Genomic DNA, 11,804 nt, shown 5'->3' with positions numbered 1-11,804 from the left:
AGGTAATTTTCAAGTCAGTGCCATCCCAAACTGTACCAACAGTTAGATTTTGCTCAGTAGTAAGAGAATAAAGCTCCCAATATTGAGTAGCTAGAGGAGCAGAACCAAACCAGTGGTCCTCCAAAAACCTAGCTTTTTGCCATTGCCTATGTTCCAAGAGAAACCAAATTTAGAGGCTTTAGCAGCCTAAAGAACACTTTCCAAAAAGGGGAAGTGCCAGTAGAAACACAGGCAAATAAATTTGGATCTTGGGTATTGTGCTTGGCATCAATGATGTCTTTCCAATTTTTCCCATTATCCTTGTGATATCTACTAACCAAAGAAGCTAATAGTCACAAATTCATATCAACTATATCTGTAATACCAAAACCCCAAATTCTTTTCTCATAGTGAGGGAGCCCCAAGATGCTAAATGGTATTTGTGGTGACCTTCGTAGTCATCCCAAAAGCAATGGGCTAGTTGGGAGTTAATAAGCTTAATAACCCATTTAGGAAATTTAATAAAACCCATTAAGTAAGAAGGAATAATGGCTAGGCAAGCTTGAACTAAAACAAGTCTCTTGCCAAAAGAGAGGGGCCTCCTCTCCATCCAGCACCCCTTTTAATGATTTTATCAACCAAAGGTTGAAGATCCTCTCTTCTCACCTTGCTATGATGGAGAGGGGCACCAAGATACTTAACGGGGGAAAGAACTGAGCTTACATCCTAATGTTTGAGCAAAAGCAGCCACTTCACTATTAATATTGATAGGGACTAAGTCACACTTATGGAAATTAATCCTCATGCCAGAGAGGTGCTCAAAGCAAGAGAGCAGCCATTTCAGATTTCTAGCATGATCAATGTTATCATCTAAAAAGAGTAAGGTGTCATTAGCATATTGCATGCTTATCACACCAGCTGGATAGGAAGGGGGGAAAACCCCAGCAATCAAATCATTATCAACAGCTTTCTTCAACATTCTAGTGAATACATCAGCTACTAAATTAAACAACAGGGGGGAGATAGGGCCCCCCTGCCTAGCACCCTTCCCAGCAATGAAAAATCACTATCGGTACCATTAATTCTGACACCTACAAAACCATTATGAAGAAGAGATTCAAGTTGTGCATCCACTTTGGGCCAAATCCTCTCCTCCCCAACATTCTAAGCAAAAAATTTCTACTAATCATGTCATAAGCTTTTTCATAATCAACCTTAAAAACAAAACCAACCAGTTTATTGCTGGCAACAACATGAACTATCTCATGAGCTGACACAATACTTTCTAAGATAAACCACCCTTGCATGAAAGCACTAGTTGGGAGAAATTAAATCATTGCAGGGCCAAACCTATTGGTGGCACACTTCACAATTTTTTTAAAACTACAGTTAATCATAGCAAGAGGTCTAAATCTATCCATGGTCACTACATTGGACTCTTTAGGAACCAAGGTCAAGAGCGAGAGGTTAAGTCTATATAGATCAAGTTCTCCTCTTTCCTACTCTCTTTAAAGAGCAAATAGATCATTTTTATAAGATCCCAAAAGTGTTGGTAAAAAAGAGAAGGAAAACCATCAGGGCCAGGGCCCCTCAGCATAAGAGCCAAATACAACAATTTTGATCTCCTCTTTAGAGAAGGGGGACTCAAGCAGGATGATATGCTCCGCTGTGGCCATGCTACCTGTCGTGGTTTTGTCACGGCAGATGTCCTAGAGAAAGGACTTAGTCGTGGAGCCATCGCGACGGGTTAGCTTGAAGGGGTTAAAGCGGACATAAGGACGCAAGAGAGTTTATACTAGTTCGACCCCTTCGATGAAGGTAAAAGCCTACGTCTAGTTGTGATGGAATTGATGGGGTTTCGATGACTAGGGAGCAAACAAGCTTCGCCTATGTCTCGAGTTGTTCTCTGTTGTCCTTGAACCACCGCCGGGTCGTCCCCTTATATACACGGGTGACTCTCGTCGGCTTACGGAGTCCCAATACCGGCTCATAGATGTGTCCGGTTTGGTCTCTTCTTATTCCTAACTTACAATACAGGTTAACTACTAACGCCGGTTTACGGCTGCAGGCCTTGAGCCGACCATGGGCCTTGAGCCCTCCTGTCTTCTTGGGCTTTAACTTACTTAACTACTGACGAAGTTAACCCGGCCGAGATAGGCCGGTTTACGCCCAGTAGTAATATCCCCAACATTAGGCCCCAGATTGATTTGAACGGTTTCATGTCAATCCTTTAATAAAAGCTTCATCTTCAACATCTTCTTATAAATTGGTAAACCGCCATGATGTCATCTTCTCTGATTGCTGTAAACCTGAGTGACGTCACCTGTCATAACGAAGCTATCCATTATGCTTCTTTGTTTAATAGATCGGCGGAAATCGAGGCGACAGCTCCGTTTTGTGGCCCCTTGATTGTCGCGCCTGACTCATGTTCTTTCGCCTTATAAATAGGACCGAAGGGTCATTTCTTTTCTCCTTCCGTGCCTTCTTCATCTTCCTCGCGTCGCCAGCCTCGGAGCTCCGCCGCCGCCGTCGACCTCTGCCTCATCCTTGGCCGCTGCATCAACCTGAGCGCACCAGAACATCGCGGCAACCTTCCGCATCTTCCTCAGCTCCGGTAAATCTTCTATCTTTTCCCCCGCAGATCTGGCCTAGGGTTTCGCAGTTCTTCAGTGTTCATCGTCTGCCTCTTGCTCATACAATAGATCTTTAGATGAATCCGCAAATCTTTATTCTGTGCAATGATAGTTTTTTGACCTTCGCCTTTACTTATGCATCTCAAACCATGGGTCTATATGAACGTTTTGCTCATTGGTTCGGTACTGCTCCTTTGAACCTCTAAGTATTTATCTCTTCTCTGAACTTGCTTCAGATCCAATGCTATAAAGAAATCTTGTGAAACCTGTTTGTGTGTACTTGTCCATTCGCCATCTCAGCTTTTCAATGCTTAGATCAGGCGGTTTAACCTTATAGAAAATTTTCCAAACCGGTATATGCCATTAGTCCCCTTGTTGAACCGCCAGATGTTGGTTGCTTCATGAAACTCCGGTTCAGATAGTTCTGTCTCCGGTTTAACAGTGCCCATACCAACATACCTTGATCAAATGCATTTTTGAACCGGGATCTTCTACCTTGTAGATTCCATCATGGACAAGCAAGTATATGAGTGCAATTGGGTTCCTTCTCGCGTCACAGAGGATCAATTGGACAATTTAGTCCTGATTGGCGCTTTAGGCAGCAAAGATACCATCCATTGGAGGGCTCCTGGCAAAGAATGCCCTCCCACACCTCGAGAAGGAGAGGTTGTTGTTTTCGTAGATCACTTAGCCCGGGGCTTTAAGCCGCCCGGTTCTAAATTTTACCGGGATGTTTTAGCCGATTTCCAACTCCATTCGCAAGACACTGGCCCCAACTCTGTTACAAATATGTGCCACTTCCAAGTGCTCTGTGAGGTGTTCTTTCAAGAGGAGCCCACAGTGGAATTGTTCAGAGACCTTTTCCATCTAAACCGCCGTACTGAGTTTACTGATGGCTCTAATACGGAGTTGGGTGGCATGGCGATTCAGAAAAGGAAAGAGGTCACATACCCTCACGCCAAGCTGCACAGTCACCCCAAGGAGTGGAATCAGACATGATTCTACTGCAAAGACACCTTCCCTGCTGGTGAGAATCCCTTGCCTGGCTTTCGTCCGGAGCGGCTCAGCAATACACACCCTTTTCCTCAAAGATTGACTGCCCAGGAGAGAAGCAAATATGCTCCCCAGCTGTCAAAGCTCAGAGCCTTTATGGCCAACGGTTTAACAGGGGTTGATCTCGCTCGCTGTTGGATATCATGGAGCATACTGCCCCTTAGTCAGCGCTCCAGTTTGATGTGCGAGTATACTGACAGTGTTGATGACCCACTGCGACATTCAAAACTCCAGCTCTCCGATGAAGAAATCACAGAGGCTGTGCATAAGATACTGAATGAACTGGAACACGTCTGCGCTAGAATCGGCCTGCTTCCCTTCTGTGCCACCAACAAACCGCCAGCTATAAGACTTTGATTTTTCTCTTTGTTGAATCTGTTATTGATATGTCTGGTCATTGTTTTTAATATCAGTGTCTGCATAATCAGGGCAATGATCCGTTTTGGAGCAAAAAACTACCGCAGGAGAAACCAGAAAAACCAGACAAACCGGAAAGAGCAACCCGGCAAAAGACTAAAGCTGTGAAGAAGACTGCCCATAGGAAAAGAACCACCGCATCTTCTAATCCGGCTCCTGATGATGAGGTGGATAATCCAGACTTTGAGGTAGAGCTTGACTCACTTGGTTTATTTTTCATGCGTCTTATTGATGATGATATTTGACAGTATGATGCCGAAGCCAGCCACGCGGATGTTGCAGAGGTAATTATTCTCTCTTTCGATTCAGAAACTTTGCCTTCACAAAAAATCCGTCAGGAAAACCGGAAAGTTAAATTTTCTCATCCTCTTGCTTATTTGGATCCTAAACTTCTTATGAAGACCCAACAACACGAAGCTCGTCGCACCACCCGGCACAGCGGCCAGGTAGTTACCTCCGCCGGTTTACCAAACAGTCCGGTTCGGAAACGCCATTCAGAGGTCTCTAATTTGCTTGTTAGTGCTTGTCCTAAAGCGGGCTGCTTTCGTCAACCTCTTAATCCGTCTGACTCCGATTACCAGGTTACTTCCCACTCATCTTCTGGCGAGTCATCGGCTACTCAGCTCCCACCGCTCAAAACGGTGCTTGGGTAAGCTATACTTATTGTGATGTTTGCAGTACATTGCCTTAGAACATATGCTGTATTTGATTTTGTTATTCTTCTCAGGGCCAAACCTAGGCCAAGCAAGAATGCCCGCCTGGACAAAGCGGCCGAAGAAGATGTCATTCTTGAACCAGGCAAGACACCCAATCTTGAAGCGGCTATTCCTGAGGATATACCCAATGATCCACCGCAGCAGGACGATGATCTTATTGCTGAAGAGAGACCTACTGACGCCTCAGGTCCTGTCAATCAGCCCACAGGTTCCATCCGGATTGAAAGTTCCACCGGTCCAGCAAAACCTACTTGACAAGCCAACAGCTCCAGTGCAAACCGGCGGTACCAAGGATGATGAGGTTGTCATTACTGGCACTGGCCATACTGAGCCAAGCAATCCTGTCGCTTTATCCAAACATTCTGCCAAGGAAGAATTTGCGCCTTTGGCAAAGGCAAGTGGAACGCTGATTTGACGAATTACGCTGCTCTGAACGCCAAGATATCCATTCCGGCTATCTGAACCGGCTGTATACCAGCCGTGACTATGAAGCCGGTCTGGTTAATATGATGAAAGATAAATATGAGGTAACTTCCATATGCTCCTTCCTGCTTGTATGCTTCCATTCTTGCTGACTCTCCTAGCCCCAAGGGCCGGTTTGAAATATTCTTTCAAACCGGGACTTAATAATATAAATCTTGATGCTTTGAAATTTGCTGATGTAGCCCCCAAGGGCCGGTTCAACTTAGCGTAGTTAAACCGGTACTTTAAGTAATTGAAACTGCCGCATCAGAATATATATGATCAAATAGCCATTAGCCCCCAAGTGCCAAGTTGAATACTTGTATTGATCTTGGGACTTTGTAAACAATTGAAAGATGAAGATCGAATATGCATTAGCCCCCAAGTGCTAAGCGCATAACTTGTTATGTGGTTGGTACTTGAATCCTTCTACCGATTTGTTGAAACATATATCTGTATGCATGCAGGCGGAGCTGAAGACGAAAGAAAACCAAGTCATCGATCTTCAAGAAAACCTGAAAACCCAACAGGCTGAAACCTCCAAAGCAAAAGAGGAATTGGCCAGTGCTTTAAGCGCCATGGAACAACTTAAGGAGAACTTCAAGAAGAAACGGGCGGATTGGGCCACTGAAAAGTCCGCTTTGATCAAACGAGCAGAGGATGCCGAGGCTGCACTAAAACCAGTGACGGATGAACTGACCAGCATAAAGCGGCACGTTCATGCCATGACCACTGCTATCTTTGGTAAGCCAGCTTGCCTTCTGAATTGGCTCTGCCTTCTTACAGAGTCGCCGGTTTATTAACCCTTTATGGTATTTCAGGGACACGCATTGGTCACTTGGGGTCAGATGTGCGGAAGAAATTGAAAGCCGCCTATACATTGGTTGAACAATTGTATACTGGTGCCCAGCGGATCATCTGTACCGCGTCTCATAACAAACCGGCGCCCACTTTGATTCAAGATACTCTTGATGAAACTGTCAGTGCTTCCTGCCCGGGTTGAAGAGCTGAAGAAATCTGCTGCTCGAACCGGTGCAATCAACGCCTTAATCCGGCAAAAGCCTGGTGCCGGATTTTGATCCTATTGAAGCGGCTCAGGGCTATCCCAGCTTGAAGGAAGACGGGTCAGAATTTGGTGAAGCGGATCTGCGAGCAATAAACCGGGAGGTACGTCCACTAGCTTGTCAGTTGGCTGAGGAAGCAGACTTGTCTCATTATCAAGCGCAATATGACAGTCAGAACAAGCGAATAGCTGCACCAATCCATGAATCAGAAAATCTGATCCCTCCAATCCGTAAGCATACTTACGCTCCCGATATTGACCCGTCATTGCTGATCCATGATGAAGCTGTTTTTCAAGCATTAATGGGAATCGACTGGACAACTATGGATTTCCAGCCGCTGGGTAGAGAAACGGAGGCTGAAGCGGCGCAGGATGACCCACAACCATCAGGCCAGGCTGGTGACCAAGCTTGAACCGGAAGCCGGTTTTAAAACTGCATCTCCTTTGTGAAAAACAATTATATTATTATGGGCACCATGTTGCCTTGTAATAGGCTAGCTGATACCTTTGATGTTGATATGCCTTCGTGCATAATTTGTTCTTCCTGTGGTAATGAATTTTCCAAAACACTTTCTGAAATGAGAAATTCGTCAAGTGCCACCGCGGTTGTACCGTCAGGCGGAATATGATGTCTGTATATATGAAATCAAAACATCCAAAACAAAAATTTAAGTATATGATCAAATTTTTGAGATACATAATACCCATCGTTGAGTGTGAAGTTGGCTTGGCCAATCTTGAAGCGGAGTTTTGCAAACCCACACTGTTGGAGGAGATAACAGCTCCTGTATATATATATGACGCTGGTTTACCATGTAAACCGTGCCGGGTTATAATAAACACCATGCTACTCCATAAGAGGATGTTAACAACAAGGATCAAACCGGGCAAATAGTCTCCGGATTGACGTGAACTGTGTTCCATCAATTGATTGGTTAAAAACTTTGTCGGTTTAAAAAACGCAATAAAAAGCAAAAACCCCCCTTCAAAGAAAAGTGTGAAGCAAAAGCAATGACAAAACCGTTTGCCAAAAAAGGTTTATTTGAGCTGATCAAATGGCGTTACCATGGCCAAACACGACCAAGCTCCCGTTAGGTGTAACTATGGTTCTAGTCAGCCAGGTCCCCAAATGAAACCGTGGCATTTTTGCCGACCAAATGGAATGGTCATGGTTCGGGTTCGACCAAGCCCCCAAGTGATTCTGTGGCCTTAGGCCGATCAAGAGGCATGACTGGTTCAGACATGACCAAGTCCCCAAGTGATCTGGTGGCTCTCGCCTATCAAGAGGCATGGTATTGGTTCGGACCTGACCAATCCTCCAAGTGATATAACACGATGCTTTTAGCAAAGCGAACTCAAGGGGTAAACCGGAAGCCGCTTTAAAACAACTCCGTGTAACCACACATGATGTAAAAGAACAGATACCCCGCTTTAGCTGAGGTTCTGGTTTATTATAGTTAATATATACATCGCTGTAATATGTACATAAGTAGAACCAATGGCTCAGGTATAATAAGGCCGAAGATGAGCTATGTTCCACGGCCTGTTGGTCTCCTCCTCTAATGTACGTGAGTCCTTATGTTCTCGAATATCGATCAGATAGTATGACCCGTTGTGCAGATTCTTGCTGACCACGAAAGGCCCCTCCCAAGGTGGGGATAACTTATGCATACTCAGTCTGATCTTGGATGAGCCGAAGCACCAAATCTCCTTCCTGAAAGGTTCTGGTTCTGACCCGGCGACTGTGATAACAACGAAGATCCTGCTGGTAAATCGCCGATCGGGCGGCTGCGATGTCACGCTCTTCATCCAACCGGTCCAAAGCATCTTGCCGTGCTGTCTCATTGTCCGCTTCAATATAAGCCGTGACACGAGGTGAATCATGACGGATATCACTGGGGAGAACCGCCTCCGCTCCATAAACCATGAAGAACGGTGTGTATCCTATTGATCTATTGGGTGTTGTATTGATGCTCCATAACACAGATGGTAATTCTTCTACCCAACAACCCGGCGTTCTCTGCAAAGGAACCATGAGCCGGGGCTTGATGCCTCTCAAGATCTCTTGATTAGCTCTTTCTGCTTGACCATTGGACTGTGGATGTGCCACTGATGAAACGTCGAGCCGGATGTGCTCCCATTCGCAGAACTCCTTCATAGCACCTTTGGACAAATTGGTACCATTATCTGTGATAATACTGTGCGGAAAGCCAAACCGGAAAATCACCTTTTTGATGAACTGAACCGCCGTGGCCGCATCACACTTGCTAACAGGTTCTGCCTCCACCCACTTTGTAAACTTGTCAACCGCCACCAGGAGGTGGGTCTTCTTATCTTTGGACCTTTTGAAAGGCCCAACCATATCCATCCCCCAAGTCGCAAACGGCCAAGTAATTGGAATCATTCTCAATTCTTGAGCCGGTACAGGAGCACGCCTTGAGAACCTTTGGCAACCATCACATCGTCTGACCAGATCCTCCGCATCAGCATGAGCAGTTAACCAATAAAAACCATGGCGAAACGCTTTAGCCACCAGAGACTTTGAACCGGCGTGGTGACCACAATCTCCTTCATGGATCTCACGCAAAATTTCACGGCCTTCTTCAGGAGACACGCAACGTTGAAAAGCTCCTGATATACTGCAATGATGCAACTCCCGTTGATGATAGCCATGGACTTGGATCGCCGGATTATCTGCCGGGCTAGAATCTCATCCTCTGGCAACTCACCCCGGTTCCTGTACGCCAGGTAAGGAAGCGTCCAATCTGGAATAACATGAAGAGCCACCACCAATTGAGCCTCCGGATCAGGAATAGCCAAATCCTCTTCACCAGGGATCTTGACCGACGGGTTGTGCAGCACATCCAGAAAAACATTGGGTGGGACCGGTTTGCGCTGAGAGCCCAGCCGGCTTAAAGCGTCTGCCGCTTCATTTTTCCGCCGGTCCACGTGGTCCACCTGATAGCCCTTGAAATAACCTACGACAGTATCCACCTCACGACGATATGCTGCCATCAGTGGGTCCTTGGAGTCCCAAGTGCCAGACACTTGCTGAGCCACAAGGTCCGAGTCACCGAAGCACTTAACTCGACTTAGATTCATCTCCTTAGCCATCCGGAGACCATGGTGCAAGGCTTCATACTCAGCTGCATTGTTAGTACAAGGGAACATTAAACGGAGAACATAACAAAACTTATCACCTCGTGGGGAAGTTAATACGACTCCAGCCCCGAGCCTTCCAATTGCCTGGATCCGTCAAAATGGATGGTCCAATACGTATGATCCGGCTTTTCTTCAGGTGCTTGCATTTTCGTCCAATCATTGATGAAATCAGCAAGTGCTTGAGACTTAACCGCTGTCCGAGGCACATACTTCAAACCGTATGGCCCCAGCTCTATGGCCCATTTTGCAATCCGGCCAGTTGCTTCCCGGTTCTGGATGATATCTCCCAAAGGAGCAGAACTGACCACCGTAATTGAGTGCCCTTGGAAATATTGTTTAAGCTTCCGGCTTGCCATAAAAACTCCATACACCAGCTTCTGCCAATGCGGATACCTTTGCTTGGACTCAATGAGCACCTTGCTGATATAATAGACCGGACGTTGAACCGGATGCTCCTTGCCTGCCTCCTTTCGCTCCACCACAATAGCTACGCTGACCGCCCGAACATTAGCAGCAACATATAGCAGTAACGGCTCCTTGTCAATGGGAGCGGCGAGCACAGGCGGATTGGCCAATTGCCGCTTTAAGTCCTCAAATGCTTCATCAGCAGCAGAACTCCAGACAAACTGATCCGTCTTTTTCAACATCTGATACAAAGGGATTGCCTTCTCACCCAGGCGACTGATAAACCGGCTTAGCGCAGCAATCCGGCCTGCCAGGCGTTGAACATCGTTGATACACTTCGGTTTAGCCAGGGAGGTGATAGCCGTGATCTTCTCCGGATTAGCCTCAATTCCCCTGTTGGACACTAGAAAACCCAATAGCTTGCCCGCTGGTACACCAAAGACACACTTGTCCGGATTAAGCATCATCTTGTATGTTCTCAGGTTATCAAAGGTTTCCTTCAAATCATCAATCAGAGTCTCCTTCTCCCTGGATTTAACCATGATATCATCCATGTAAGCATGTACATTACGGCCAATCTGCTTGTGAAGACAATTTTGTACACACCGTTGGTAAGTTGCCTGGGCACTCTTGAGCCCGAAGGGCATAGACACATAGTAGAAGGCTCCAAAGGGCGTTATAAATGCTATCTTCTCCTGGTCCTTAACTGCCATTTTGATCTGATGATAGCCAGAATACGCATCCAAAAAACTTAAACGCTCACAACCCGCCGTAGCATCAATAATTTGATCAATACGGGGGAGGGCAAAAGGATCTGCTGGACAAGCTTTATTAAGATCTGTGTAATCCACACACATGGGCCAGGTGCCGTTTTTCTTGAGGACCAACACCGGATTGGCAAGCCACTCAGGGTGAAAAACTTCAACAATAAAGCTAGCTGCTAAGAGCCTGGCTACCTCTTCTCCAATCGCCTTGCGTCTTTCTTCGTTAAACCGGTGGAGGAACTGTTTCACCGGTTTATATTTAGGATCCACATTAAGTGTGTGCTCAACGAGTTGCCTCGGTACACCTGGCATGTCGGAGGGCTTCCATGCAAAAATGTCCCAATTCTCATGGATGATCTCGATGAGCGCGCTTTCCTATTTCGGATCCAAGTTGGCACCGATGCTGAACTGCTTGGACAAATCGCCAGGTACGAAGTCAACAAGCTTAGTTTCTGCTACCGATTTGAACTTCAGGGCCGGATCATGCTCCGTAGTTGGCTTCTTCAACGGAGTCATGTCCGTCGGATCAACATTGTCTTTATAGTACTTCAACTCCTCGGTGGCACAAACCGACTCTGCATAAGCCGCATCTCCTTCCTCGCATTCCAAAGCGATTTTGCGGCTTCCGTGAACTGTTATTGTCCCCTTGTGCCCCGGCATCTTGAGCTGCAAATACACATAACAGGGCCGAGCCATAAACTTGGCATATGCCGGTCGCCCAAACAGGGCATGATATGGACTTTGGATTTTCACCACTTCAAACGTCAATGTCTTCGACCTGGAATCATGATCATCCCCAAAGGCCACTTCCAGAGCTATCTTACCAACGGGATATGCTGATCTGCCAGGCACTACACCGTGGAATACTGTATTAGACGATTTGAGATTCTTATCTGTTAGTCCCATACGACGGAAGGTCTCATAGTACAGGATGTTAATGCTGCTCCCTCCATCCATGAGCACCTTGGTGAACTTATAACCTCCCACCTGAGGTGCCACCACCAGAGCCAACCGACCCGGATTATCGACCTGGGGTGGGTGATCCTCTCTGCTCCATATGATTGGCTATTCAGACCAACGTAGATAACGGGGTATGGCCGGTTCAACAGAGTTGACTGCCCGCCTCTGAACCTTCCGGTCTCGCTTGTCC

Source organism: Triticum urartu, chromosome 1 (genome assembly GCF_003073215.2).
Source record: "Triticum urartu cultivar G1812 chromosome 1, Tu2.1, whole genome shotgun sequence".
NCBI lineage: Eukaryota > Viridiplantae > Streptophyta > Magnoliopsida > Poales > Poaceae > Triticum > Triticum urartu.
The sequence above is the reverse complement of the archived record's forward strand: the minus strand, read 5'-3'. Positions refer to the sequence as shown.